General features: G+C 41.5%; 1 protein-coding gene across 1 annotated transcript in view; it reads left to right on the forward strand.

Annotated features, from left to right (window-relative positions):
* Nucleotides 1-15,039, forward strand: part of PAH (phenylalanine hydroxylase) — an 85,497-nt gene that overhangs the window by 40,616 nt on the left and 29,842 nt on the right. The window lies entirely within an intron of this gene.

The following is a 15,039-nucleotide window of genomic DNA, read 5'->3' on the forward strand; positions in this document are numbered from 1 at the left end:
GCTCCCCAATGAAAAGTCAGCCCAGTGCTCTAAAAACCCAAATCCCTCCTCCTTACACCAAGTCTTTAGCCATGCATTCAGCTCTCTAATCACCCCCTGCCTTTCCTGTGTTGCGCATGGCACAGGCAATATTTCAGAGAATATCACCTTGGAGGTCCTTCCCTTCAACCTTTAAGGAGCCTCCACCTTCCATATATTCTGTCATTGGTTCCAACGTGGACCAAGACAGTTGGGTCATGCCCAGCCCCTCCCAGTAATTTATTAACCTGCTTCACCACATGCTGAACCTTGGCACCAGGGAGACAGCAAACCATTCGGTTGAGGCAATCCTGGTGACAAATTATTCTATCAGTCCTTCTGATTATAGAATCCCCTATTACCACCAACTATCTAGGCCTACTTGCACTCCCCTCACCACCCCTACTAGATGGGCTGCTCTCCCAGCAGTTAGGGGGAGCAGTGACATCTAGGGCTGCCCCCTCTGAGCTTGATACCCCACATCTTCACCCAACTTTGGGTGCTCAAACCCAGGGCTGGCCTTCCTTTTCTGTGAGCCCCTACCACTCCCTCTAACTGTAATTACCCATCTTCCTACCTGATAATTCTGACTTACCCCTCCACCCTCCCCATTAACCCCACTAGCCACCTGTTCAGTGAGCAGAGGACCCCTTTCTAGGTTGTCAGTTCTGCCCAGTGTTGCAATTTGCTCCTCCAGATCTCTAATGCGAGATTCCAGAAGGGTAACCTGCTCATATCTGTTGCAGCAGTATCCATCCTGGAGCTGTTGCACCATTGTTGTATACATGTGGCACACTGTGCACTGCACAAAACCTTCAATCTTGCTAACCCCCATTTTCCCAGTTACAATAATAATATTACTAACAGGAAATTTCAGATGTTACTTACAGGTTAGATGACTTCTGTTATAACCTCCCGTTTTCAAATCTGGTTTTCAACTCACCACTTAGTCCAGTTCCACTTGGTCGGAGTTCCAGCAAGCAAAAAGGTGGCAAGCTCAAGGATGAGCAGGCTCAGAAATGAGTTCTACAGAAAGCTATATACGACTTGAAGCACCTGTGACCAATTAACCACTCCCCTTAATTAGTAGTCTGAAGGAAGGAAAGAAAATAGAAAAAGATGATGTTTTTTAAAAGTGACAGAAAAGGTGTTAAAAAGCTGCAAAAAAGACACCAAAAAGAACCTAAAAATGCAAACACAGCAATCACCAGTAAAACTGGTGTTCACTCTCCACTCAAAGTTCCCACTCTTCAGCTTCCAACCAGCAAATCTGGCAGTTTCTATTCTCCTAGTTAGAGGCACTTTAATACAGTATTGGATGCTGTATTTACATCTAAGGTACCAAAACCACTGACTGGTAATTACTAATTTCAACATGGTTTTAAAAAGCGGCAGCAGTTTCTAAAATGTTTCACTCTTCTGTGCTACACTGATATTGCTTCAGGTATGAGAGATCTTCTTAGGGCTCATTTAGACCAGGACAGTACTTTGTAGTGTATTTAATGTGCATTAGATCACGCATTAAGATATGCTCTATTAAGGCAGCCCATTCATTTAAATGAGCTGCCTAATGCATCACAACAGACCAGAAATGAAACAATGCATTTTACGAACCATTCAGCGCACTGCAACACATAGGGTGTTACTGCATGCAGCGTGTGTGCTGAAGCACTGGTGCATTGGGGAACGGCACCCTAGTGAAACCAACACACGTAATGTGCCTTAATATGTGTATGCCTAAATGATTACTTATGGGCTTATATTGAAGAAATCCAATAGACTGAAGTATTGCAAAAATCTGAACATAAGTCAATAGTAAAAAGCTGATTTACAACCCAAGCACTCGCTAGAGGCTGACAAGCTAAGTATGGTGGCTGATTTCCAAGTGCTAAGGATGCCCTGAGCTTGCTGGGTCTACTGCTGTAGATGGTGTCTTATGTTAACCCTAATGCAATACATATATAACCTATCACAGTGCTGTAGTAATGCAGTTATCATTTAACTCTTTATTCATCTGCTGAAATATAATGGCTTGTGGAACTTGCTATTGCTTGGAGCAGGGGTCTCCAAACTTTCTAAGCAAGGAGTCGGTTTACTGTCCTTCAGGTTTTAGGGGGCTGGACTGTGGTCAATAGGAGTAGAAAATGCCCTGGCATAAGTGCCCCATCATTGTTTCTAATGGAAGGAATAGTGCCCTATTGATGGTCACATTAGGGCAATGGTGCCCTATCAATTGTGTCAGTTGGTGGAAAGAGCCAAGCAGAGGGCAATATCCGGCCTAGGGCAACAGTTTGGAGACCACTGGCTAAGAGAAAACCAACTAGTCATAATGTCAAAGTGTTGACAAGACCTCTTTATCAGTTTTTGTTCTTTTCTTAATTTTGTTCTTAATTGCTAAAAAAAATTGCTATTTTTAGAGACACTTGGGCTTACAGTAACATTTGAAGGTGTTCAGTGTAGGACAATTTTTAAAGTCAACTTTCCTAGTAGCACAACCGTTTCTCGGCTACATACCTTAAAGCCAACCTGAAGTCTTAGTAAGTCTTGTGTGCTTGGCCGGGTGAAAACCGCATCCAATTCGTATGACATGCAAGTATGACCGGCTCTGTGACAGGCTGGAATCCGCGGCCGCACATATGTGAACCCAGCTTTTCTTCTGTCAGAAAAACTTTCCTTTTCCTATTAGCAATTTTTTTAGCGCATACTGTCTGTGGTGCACTTGCATCGCAGTGTACATTGCCAGACCATTCCTGTCATGTGTAAGAAGCTGAGAATGGAGCCAGGTAGCAGAACAGCGCAACTCCAGCATGCATGTGTACAAGCTACTTCATTAGTGACCCGATGCCTGAAGAATAAAGGTGCTGAAACCGGGAGAAGATGGTGACTGCGAATGGAAAGACATGCTCCTTGAAAGGGCAACTCCACTCACACTGATCAGATAAAAAATGTTGTAGCAAAGGTGCCTTTTGTAGAGTACACTCACTTCCATCTTCATGATTCTCTGATTTACTTCTTTGAAATCCTTCTCTGAATGACTGTTGGACCTGTACATTACCCTCTCCAACAGTAGTCATATAGGGAAATTAAACGAAGCCTTTACTAAGACAAATAGAGAGACTGCCAATATTGACCTCCATATGAAAATGCTATTTGCCCAACTCTTACTTTAATCAAATGGCTTCAGTGGTATCTAATTTACTGTCCTGGAACAAGCATGCAGCAACTGAAGTCAGAAAAGCTGATCTGCATGCTTATTTTGGGTCAGTGATTCAGAAAGTACGAACAGCTAGACAACTATCATTTTTATGTAGCACCCTCTAGTGTGCTATTAGTGGCAGTGCAGCCAAATTTATGTTTTTGCTCATGGTAAAATGAATCTCTGAATCTGTGTCAAAAGTTTACTACAGTTCAGGGCTGGGTGACTCATACAGGCAGGTCTTTGGTGCCTCCCTCTAGTTCTGGAAAGTTGGAAAACGTTCTGGAAACTAGAAGGTGTAGGCTAGGAGGGTTGATCTGCATACGCAGAGGAGCTCAGCCAAACCCCAGGCATTGGGTCTAGTATGGCAGCTGAGCCAGCTCTTTAATATGGATGAGTCATGCTGGTGGGGAGTCAGGTGGAGTGCTGAGGAGTGGCCCTTGAGGAGAACCCCTGTCGGGGTGGAGTTCTGCCTCAGGCTGGGGCTGGCATGGGAGGATTCTGGCAGCATCACTGTCCGGGAGGAATCTTGCCTAGGAAGCAGCGAGAGCAAAGAGGACAGTGTGAGTACAGCAGCACGGTCAGGAACTTTAAGCGCTGGACTTAAATCTTTCCTTTACCTTAGCCTGGGAAATCTTCAGTAGCAGCCAGGTGGGGTAATGAAGAAGCAGCCAGGCGGGTTGATAGTTCCTGCAGTCAGTGGAACTGGGATCAGTGTCTACAGTGTAGTTGGAGTCATTCCTGTATGCAATCTATAACTTTTTTGCTACTTACAAAAGGAACAAAAAGTTCCTAGTCCTTAAGGGGCTTTTGCTTTTCTATCAGAGACTGTTGGGTGTGAGATCAATCAGAGTTGTACATAGGGAGAAAGGCATCCTATTTCCCATCCAAGTTATTACCCCTAACAAAACATAAAAACCAAGCTCAAATACTGTTCCTTGTGTTTGGAGAAAGTGTGGAGAATACCTGGCTGTGCAGGAGTGGGGAACCCGATATCCAGCAGCTCCTTCAAGGGTGAGCGCTACATTTAGAGGGAGAGACGAGTAATCCCAGCTTTCCTTTTTCACTGTCAACACAGGTTTCTTTTACTGCACAGACCTGACATCCTGGAGGCAACATAAATGTTTCAAGCACATTGCAACACTCAATCCACTGATGCTTTTTTTTATCAAGTTTGTTCAGAGCTGCCCTTTAAATAATTATGACTGTATTTAATTCTTTGTGTAGACAGTCCAGATCTTATAATTAACTTCATACAATTACAACCCTATAATATACAAGGCTAAAATTGACTTATTAAAAAAAAATACCTAAATGATACAATCTGTTTAATTAAATGACACAGAGCTATATATAAATAGCTCACTAATCAAGTATCTAATTTTTGACCCCTGTATTTATTTGGCTGCAACTTGGGTGTTCAGCATAAATGCATAGAATGCATCTTTTCTTCCTAAAAACAAACCAGTATTTATTGGTCAGGACACAGAATGTCCTCAGTTTTCTCTGGGGGTCAGTGTTAAACTAGCTCCTGCCATTGATTTATAACTCGGCAAGAAGACAACCCGCCTGCCCAGACAGACACTGCAGTGACAAGCATGACAGCGAGAGAATGTTTTCAGAAATCCCTTAATGCCTAATTGGATTATTTTAGATTTAGCAAGTGAGATGCTGGCGGGGCATTCTGAACAGAATATAGTAGCCACAAGCAAGTCTGTTTTTAGAAACAGATAAGAAAGGCTTCATTGTCTCCGCTGAGAAAATGTTTCATAGTTGGATCCTGCTTCCTGAAAAATGGACACAAATAACCAATTATATAAACATATATTTTATGAAGTCCAGTATAATAATAGTAAAATGTCCTTGCTGACATTTGTTAAACCATCCAAGAATGAAAACTGAGCAATCCTCATTATGATATAACAGACACTTAAGAGAATAAAAGATCATTGGCAATAATTTGCACATAAATTGCTCTATTTTCAGCCTGCAATCATAGTGGTGACCAGTTAAAGTTCAAGGTGTATGTATAGTCAAAACTTTTTATCCTGACTTTCTTATGGCAGCATACATATGAGTTGGGCCCTTGTACAACCCCATATTAACAAATTGAAACTACACTGTCTTCGCTTTACATGATTACAAACAAGCAAAGCATACCTGTGCCATGGTAAATCTTTGGCAGCTTTTGTTGGGTTTTCTCCCCTGAGCAAAGTTCTCTATATGGCCAGTGGTTTGGGTGAGGATGCCCTGTGGAGTAGGACAGCAAAATCTAAAGAAGTAAATCTAGTCAGCGAACTTCTTTAGCCTATTCAGATTCAGTTTCTGGTCACAGTGTGGTGGAACACACAAGGTGCCTTTTACTGAGATAATCACCTTTCCTAATTTCAGTCACCAGTGTATTTTCTGTGCACAAGTGGCAGTGGATAGCAGCTTCTATGCATGGTGCTCCTGTCAGGTTATATCAGGTGATGAATCAGGTGGCCATCTTTCTTTATAGTGGTTATTCATTAAATGGCTGCCACCGTGTATTCATAGCTCTGCCGGGGAGCAGCCAGGAGCATATGACTGCTTGGGCTATTAATGCTGTGGCCTGTATTTGACCATTGCCTGTCATAACACAGTCCCTGATGCTATATGTGGGGTCTTCCAACCTGAAAGGTAGGTGCTAAATAGGGAGAGGAGGCACAAACAAGGTGAATGAAGGAATCCCCTCAATGACTACACCTCTCCCTTCCTCACCCTCTGCTGGTGGAGCAAAGTTTTTCAGCTTGTCCCTTTGATAGAAGTCAACAAAAGGATTTTCTTTTGTCTAGCAGGAATGTCCATAAACTGACTGAAATTCGGGCACTTTCTGCAGAGCCGGATGAATTTTGATCAGTGTATGACCAGCTTAAGGGAGGGTTATAACCTTTGTCAGTTTTTATGTTTCCATCTGTGTCTCTTTGGAAATAGACACTTCCTGTCACAAAACGAAAACAAGAAGTAAGAGGCAATCCCTCCAAAGTAAGGGAAACGTTGGTTGTCACCAATGTCCCCAGACCTAGTGTCTCCATTGAAAGATCCCCCCTCTATTTCTGTTATAGTGACCACCCAAAATGTGGGATTTACTTCCACTTTCACTTTTTGTGATTAGAATCAACAGGGTAAATAGAGAGGATGAATCTTCCTAATAGGGGCACAGACAGCAACGAAGACCTGACAGGTGTTCTAATCCCTTTCCACTCTATTCAAAACTATTTTTTTTTTACCTTTGTATTACTTTGTACAGTTAATCCAAACACTGATAGGATTATTGGGAACGTGGCATGTTATCTAAGTAGCTATCTATTGATTTTTGGTGGCAGATGCCCTTTAAACTCAAACACTCTCTCAGCAGCATTTGGATAAATATTACATAGTGCTAGCAAACAAGTCCTTTTTAGGGATTGAAATCGATGAATGTATTTCAGCAATCATATATTCTCAAACTAAACCAACACAACTAAAGCTACTGAAAAGCTCATTGACCCTGTTAATGACAACATTGAAAGAGAAGCTGAAATGGGGAATATGCAGGCTACCCCTACTGATCTCCTAAAAGTGGTATTTACCTGGCTGTCACACTGACTTTCCAGTTTTAAAGTGTTACTAAACCCAATAATATAAAAATCGTTCATCCGCTGCCCCGCATTACCCACAGCTTATAAATCTTCTTTTTACATTAAAATACTGTCACTGTATATCCTTTTGGCTGATCTGTATACCACGGTCACATGATAAACTGCAGGGTCTGCCCGAGTGCTGAGTGTTCAGGTAGGAGGAGATTTCCACAACAGCCTGTGTCCTCATCTGTTATGGGTGGCGGATCATCCATCAATCAAGATGTGACATCCCACCCACTGTGTTCTTTTTTAGTTACTGGGCATGGAGGAGGAGGGAGGGACTGGGCTGTCATTTAGGATCTGTATACACGCCCACATGTGTGATGTCAATTCAATGTGACCTGAAAAGTTCAGCTCAACAAATGACTGTTCTCTCTAGCAATAGAGACCAAACTGAGCATGTACAGCTTTAATACTTTGACTGTGTCTTATCTGGCCTTGCCAAGGGAGACCCTGCAGGAGGGGGAGGATCTGTGCATACAGGATCAAAGAGCCTTTTTACACAATACAGAAGATTAACCCCTTAAGTTCCACAGTGAGTATAACAAGCATGCTATTCTGCATATACAGACAGATTTTACTGTTATGGGTTTAGTAACACTTTAAAGCTGAAGTTTAGGTATGGCAATTTTTTCATAGTTACATTGGTCCAGCTTGGACTTGTAAATATGTATATGCCATATATGTGGGATCCCTGTGGAAGCTGGAAATCACTTTGTAGGCACTGGTACGCCAGTGATCTCCACTAGCTTCCGGGTCCTGTTCTGAGTAGCTAGACCAGTTGCCCCCAAACTATGGCCCAGGGGCTAGATGCGGTCCTTTGCTTGCTTTTACCTGGCCCCATCAGAAAACACTTTACAATTATTGTGAAAATGCAAAGTGTTCTCTGAATGGTGCCCCTGGTAACTAAGCACCAGGGCTGCTGCTTGCCACAGAATGCAGAAGCTAGTGGCAATTACAGTAATAGCGGTGCCTGCAAATGTGATTTCCAGCTTCCACAGGGATCCTATAGGTATGGTAGATATGTCCAAGCTGCACCAATGTAAAAATTGCCATTTCCTAAACATCAGCATTAACAGTTTGTGTCACATGCTTCCCTCCTTTTAGATGTACTGTAATCAGTTGCTTAGCCTCCATGCTGTGTCTCCCCCATTTGTACAAATTCGAGACATACAGTAATATCCAAAAACCACCCCGACAAACAATACAATATCCGCAAGTGTAATTCTAATTTATATTTGTAAAGCTAAACTATTTCACTTACATAAACATGTCAGGAAACAATTGAAGAGGAAGTAAACTTCCTCTGCAAACGTTTACCTGGAGGTAAGCCTATAATAAGGCTTATCTATAGGTATTGAATTTATCTCCTAAACCTGTACAGTTTAGGAGATATTTCCAGTGCATGCAGCAAATGACATCACTGGTGCATTCGCTCTGAAAGAATGGCCCACTTGCGCCGTTCCTTCCGAGCCCACGCCGTGAACAGCGGCTCCCGCACAAAATGCACGGGAGTGACCCCATCGCAAAACCAGCCAATCACAGCGCCGGAGCCCGCGAACCCGGAAGAAGCTCCGGGAAAGATGTCGGCCATGACAGCGGTGTGCGAGGACCGCTGCAACAGCTTCGTTTTAAGGTAAGTATTTCATAATGAGCTACTATGCGATGCAAAGTAGCTCATTATGCCTTTGTCTTGCAGGTTTTTTTTTTTCTTGAATTTTTTTCAGAGGTTTACAGCCTCTTTAAGGGCCCATTCACACCAGGTGCAGTGGGATGTGTTTTTGAGCACACTCCTACTGCATATACACACAGTCCAAAATCCATGTTATCTAATGGGCATATTTCACACCATTGCAATGCAGTGCCGTGCAGTGCAAACAGTAAAGCAAGATGCATTTTTTGCAACGCATGCCACGTGTAAAAGCCTGAAAATGTTTGTAAATGTGTGTAAATACACACATAACCAACACAATCTCAGCCCCTCTGACTCACCTGGTTGAATGAAAGTTATTGCAAGCACAAAGGAGAAGGAAGTGACCTCAAAGGAAAATAAAGCAGACAAGTCCCTAAAACACTTAGGAAAGATGCACTGGAAATGCATGCAAACATGCAAAAAACTGCAGGTTGAAAGCGGATCAATGCGCATGCAGAAATGCAATGGAATATTTCCCTGTTTCTATTAGTCCCCATAGCTCTCCTCTGGCCTCCAAAGTATCAGATCACACCAAGATCGCTGTGATCTGATGCTTATTGAAGCCGATAATGGATGGTTTACTGAGCCAGAAACCGGAAATTACGAAATCCTCATTGCTTCAGGTTTCTGACATCACACAGTGGGAGGAATGGCATGCGTTCCTTCCACTGTGTCTTAGGAACAGGATGCCACTGAATGCATCCTTACCGGGCTCTCCAATCGCACAGGAGAGCCCGGTAAAGGCTGAAAAAAATTACAGAGATTGCCCAGTCTCTTTCTCTGCAGGCTAAGCTGCACTGAACAGGGAATATATGGAAAGTGCTCTGTTCTGAGTGGTTTCCTGTTCATTCACAAACTGAAGCATAGTAAAAAACTGTTTACTATGCTTGGGTTTTGAATGAACATAGAGAGTGTATTCATTCAGAAAAAAGAAATGGCGGTTAAATGGCATGTTTACTGGCCCTTTACACTGCACTCCATCCTGAAATCCACAGCTTCTTCTGTGCCTGTAGCAGCAGCCAACAGGAGAGGAGAAAAGGGAAGGTGGTAGCACTGCCAGGGGGAATGGGCTGAGGATACAGAGGACACAGGGCCCGGGCAGCAGGGGGAATCTGCGCCGCACAGGGTTATTAGGGTGTGCCCAGCATAGGCCATTATAGTGTAATTATATAACCATTATAGTGTAATCGTTATATGGCTGCTGTCTCAAACTACAACTCCCAGCATTCTCAGCGCTCTGCAATACAGATTATGGGCTTGCTTGGCTTTAGCTCTCCTCCTGCTGGCTGGAGGAGGATGGTGCAGCATAACATTATTCTCACAGTAGAGGAAAAGAGTCAAATAAAGAGCAATGTCTCCTGCTAGATGTTGTTGTAGTCCAGCACCTGGCTACAGTAACTACTGTTAAGTTCTCTAAAGAGTCCGTTTACTAAAGCACAAGTGCAAAAGTTTTTTTTTTAATCCACGATGCGCTTTTATTTTTTATGATAGGAAATGGCATTTTCAAATTGTTACATTTTTCATTGCACACATCATCTGAATTTGCTGCATACTAAACACATAATAGTATTCATTTTTATGATATAATTTAATTTAAAAAATGATCACTGTATTCTTAATCACATTACTTATAAGATTGTCATTTGAGATGGCTTTTGAGAAAAGCAGAGGACTGAACCATTTTAGGTGTAGAAAAAACAATTGCTTTATGACACAAAGAACCAAATCATAACTAAATTATAAGTATTTCATATCAATGGGATTGCACATCTATGCAATATTTTAGTATGTGTGTTGAAATATTTGATGGGAAAAGGATCATGTAATAAAATATCAATATAGTTAAAATAATTATTCTTGGCTTAGTGAATTGATCTAACAGTTGCATCACATGGGGTGAAGAACTGAATATATATATATATATATAGATATATATATCTATCTCTATATAGATAGATATATCTATCTATATAGATAGATTTATAGATATATATCAGTTTAGCACAACATCCCAGCTTCTGCTAGCACACTATTGAAAACTAATAGTTGTAATTTTTTCATTGGGAGAGGAGGCTTAAAATGCGTATAACTTAGGCAGGCTGGTGACTCTAGTTTTTACGTCCAGAACATGCATTGCTAAATGCTGCCATCTTGTGGCTTTTTTGTGAAGCAGCATTTTTTTCTCTCAAGTGTATGAAGGTGGTGAAAAAGTAGACTGTTCTTGCTGTTGTCTTTTAGGCTAGCTTCACATTAGTGCAGCTGCGACTTGATCCAATTTTCAGTGCATTTTTGATGCATTTTTGATGTGTTTTTTATGCTGATGTATTTTTTTGTGGGGGAAGGAGACTATACAAAACTGTGCCAAAGATGCACTAAAAAGGCATGTACATTCGTTTTACATGCATTTATTAAATCTATGGAGCACAAAATCGCACACTGCATCGCACCAAAGTAGAATCTGTACCTTCCCCAAAGTTACATTGCAGTTACACTGCATTGATGTGAATGGGCACAATTGTAATCAATTTGATTTTCATTGTCATGCCATTCTATGCGAAATCGCACTAGTGTGAACCAGGCCTTAAGTAAAATATTCTGCTGCAAGCCAGTATTTCTTTTCGTAAATCTGTTTTTTAAAGTTTTACAGAGGACACAAACAAAAACATTAACAATACACAAAGGTGAGAACCCTTGCATGGGCTATCAGAATGACATTGCAAGAATAAAAAAAACAAAGAATAGCAAGGGCCCCATCCATTAACATTGAGGTGTGGCTCACAACAACAAATAAAATCTTAAGCAAGCATAACAAAAGTGCAAAGGATATAATAGCCCAACAGGGAGGGATGTCCCCACAGCAAAAAAAAAAACTAATATAGACTACTCGTACAACTGAACAGACTTTAATCCATAGGCATTACTGAAGCTAGCGAGGGCCCTGCTAGCCATTTGGACCATACCCTATCACATTTCTTGGGGCAATCATAGGCCCTATGTACAATTTTAAATTGTATGAGCTGGGAAATCCCAAATAGTGTCTCAATCCTCATTGTCTAGATCTGGTATATCCTGCAGCCATTGGGCTCAGAGCCCCTCCATAACAGGCAAGGAAACAGAAACAAAATGAGAGTAGTAATGAGATGTGGGTTTCTCAGAGCAATCCGATTGAAGCACATGCTATAGATCAGATTGGACAATCATAAATGAAGCTTGTGGAAACTGACTTTGGAAAGCATGGGAGAGCTACGTATAATAGAATACAAGCCAACATTTTCAGTAATATACAGTATATTGTTTAACTGTACAGGGTTTATCCTACAGTATATGTACCTTTCATGATGACTATTATGCAGTACTCAGAAAAACTTTTTTATTTCCAGCTGGTGCATAAACATGATTTATCTTGTATATATTTACTAAGAAAATATATGGTAGAATCCAACAAATTCTATGAAAATGATAACTTTGATATTAATTGTGCTATTGCCCAGCTTCGTTATGTGTCTGTGTATAATATATATAGTTATATATATGTGTATATACAAATGTACATACTATATATCAATATCTGTTATATATGTATGCATTTTGTTTAAAATGTATATTCTTATGAATGCCAACTAGGGCTGTATAATTGAATGTTAATTTGTCTGCTTTTTCGTTTCGTAATTCGTGTGCTTTCTTCATACTTTGCATTGTCTATATGTATTTTTGGTCCTTTCCCTTCCCTTTCATGTACTTGATTCCAGGTACCACCTCTGCTTTTTTGCTTCATGATGTATTTGGCTCCTCAGCACCCATGTTACATCAGAGTAATATGATTTCAAGTGAGTAAGCTTAATTGATGCTGCTTCCTTTTTGAATGGATATTTTGCATGCTGTCATGAGATTTAAAGATAATTTCAAAATGCTCAAATACTAATTATTTTAAAGCTAGTCAGTCAGGCAACAGTCTTGCTAGGATGGATAAATCAAAAAAGGGATTAAATGCTTGCCATCACCTTTGAAAATACTGATCCTGATTTGCTTCAGTGCTTGTCACACATGTGAAGGCCTTGGCATTTGGTCATGTGCTTTTATTACCGAAGCCTGGAGGATCTACCTGAACTCTGTCTGAGGGGAGCTACAGCCATCTTATGAGTGACCGTTGATTCATATTGGACTATGTAGGGGCCGATTCCCACTATACACTCAATATTTGTGTCATAAGAATTGTTGTCTATTCATTAGGTTATGCATGCATGATATTCATGAGACCATGTGCTCATGATACCTAGACATTCAAATATGTCAGCAAAACTAAAGGGAGTCTGGGGTAGCATTTTTTCCTGAAAGTTAAGTATTTCACCTCTTCTGTTACACTTTCATTATCCATCCTGGCATGACTGAAAACATCTTATTAGTAATATTTAAAGAGACTCAGGTATGATTAACCATCTACACACAAGTTCAATACTCATAGCCCAATGACATGTGAATTTGTGTAAAGTGCTCCTTGTCCTCCTCAACCTGAGAGATTAGCATTCACTATAAATAAAGCTTAAAGCAAATGCTGATTGCTTCAATGAATCCCACAAAACTGTCAGAGACTCTGTTCTGAGAGTTTTACTGTAAAATTAAATAAGGTTATTACACATGTAGCACCCTGGACCTAAAGAGGGCTGCTAATAAATCTAGTTGTGCTAGGTGGTAACTACCCTGGCTAATTGGTAGTCTTTGATCCACTGATTTCTGTCCTAAGCCTGAATTTAATTCATAGTCTCTCTCTTCTGTTAATAGGTGGTACTGCTGCCTTTGGCATTAGGATGATGGTTACTGTGAATTCAGGTGATGAGTAAATATGTTGTCTTAGACAACTAGCAGGAGTTTGGCCACTTTGCATGCTGGGATAAGCTATTTATTCAAAAGGAGTCAGGTGATCTGGGTTCTTCCTGCCTGGGGCTGCGGCCTTGGTGGATGTGTGTCAAACAGCTCCTGGTTGCTAGGCCTGAAGCTTGAGGCCTATCCAGGAGTCCTACTGGCTGCTAGGTCTATGTGAGGCCTATCCAGTAATTCAAGATTCCGCAAAGGAGGAGCAGCAGAGGTTAGGCCCAAAGCCTGGGGCAGAACCATGTGTGTTAGAGGCTCAGCCCGAGGGGAGCCTTTTCGTTGCCGGAGGTAAAGGAGAAGCAGTTGCCAAAGGGACGACCTCTCCTGTTGCCGGAGGCAAGTGTAGAAGGGATGAAGTTCTGAAGGAGTACCAGAGCAGACTCTTCACTAGTGGGGACGGTGAAGTAAGTGGGAAAGCTTTAGTGGAGACTCATCCAAGAATGCAGCGAGTAATGCTTGAAGGAGTTCAGTGGGTAGCTGTAAGTAAAGCTTGAAGATAAATACAGCAGATAGCCGCGAGTTGAGCTTGAGGAATACAGCAGGTAGCTGAGAGTCCAAGAAGTCTTGTAAAAGACGGCGAGCTGAGTTTCAGGATCTACAGTGGGATACTGTGAGTTAAGTTGTGTGCCCTAACTCTCTGTCCCACTGTTCCTGTTAAGAGAAATAAAATCTCTTTGTTCATTTTTATAAAAGTGACCGGCGCCCAATCTTTCCACCTTGCACCACACCCACTATGCCTAGTAACCTGCACCCATCAGGCCCTTGGAAGTTGGGGAGACCGCTACACACTAATGAAGGCAATCGATTGCAAAAGGGTATGCATACTGTATTATCAAAAGGACATATTGATTTATTTATTTTTTATCATTGAGGCAAGGCAGATTTTTTTTTTTTTTTTTTTTTTTTACAATAAGCACAGCAACTGCACAAAAAAAGCCACCATCTATTAATATATTACTCTCATGGACCAATAAAAAAAACAGGGCCTCTTTTTGTCTTTAGAATATCTATTTAATAAAAAGATGTGCAGGGTAGTCATGACCAGCCCTAATTAATTTATTGAAAACCCATAAAATTCCCACTGCCCTGCAAGTCTTGAGTGGTGTGTAGTGGGAGAGTGCCCAAGTCTTTAAAGGAGAAGTCCAGCCTGAGCTCATTTGGCTGGGCTTCTCCTATGGGTCACAGGAGTGCAATTCGTTTTGCACTCCTGTGACCCGTAAGTCCTCTCTCTGCTGACATCACTGCAATCAGCCTTGGCACCGCATCATCGTGTCAATAAAGTCTGTATCCACCAGGTGCCTGGACTGATGCCTGGAAGCCCCCAAATACCGTCCCCCCCCCCCCCAGGTGAATGAGTATGGGGTACATAGTCCCCTACTAATTACCAAAAAAAAGTATAGTGTAAAAAAATGACAGTAGGCAGTTTTTGACAAATTCCTTTATTTAAAAAATAAAAAATATGTCCACCTGTAAAGATCTATCATCTTTTACGAGGCCTGCAGCTGCCGCCGACCTGAAAATAGAAAGGAATAAAAAACCATCCAGCCCCGACGAAGGCTCCTGCCATCTGCCAGCTCTGCTGTGTGACAGCTCCTAAATAACTAAGGGGCAGGGCCACC

The sequence above is a fragment of the Aquarana catesbeiana genome, linkage group LG03 (assembly GCF_042186555.1).
Source record: "Aquarana catesbeiana isolate 2022-GZ linkage group LG03, ASM4218655v1, whole genome shotgun sequence".
NCBI lineage: Eukaryota > Metazoa > Chordata > Amphibia > Anura > Ranidae > Aquarana > Aquarana catesbeiana.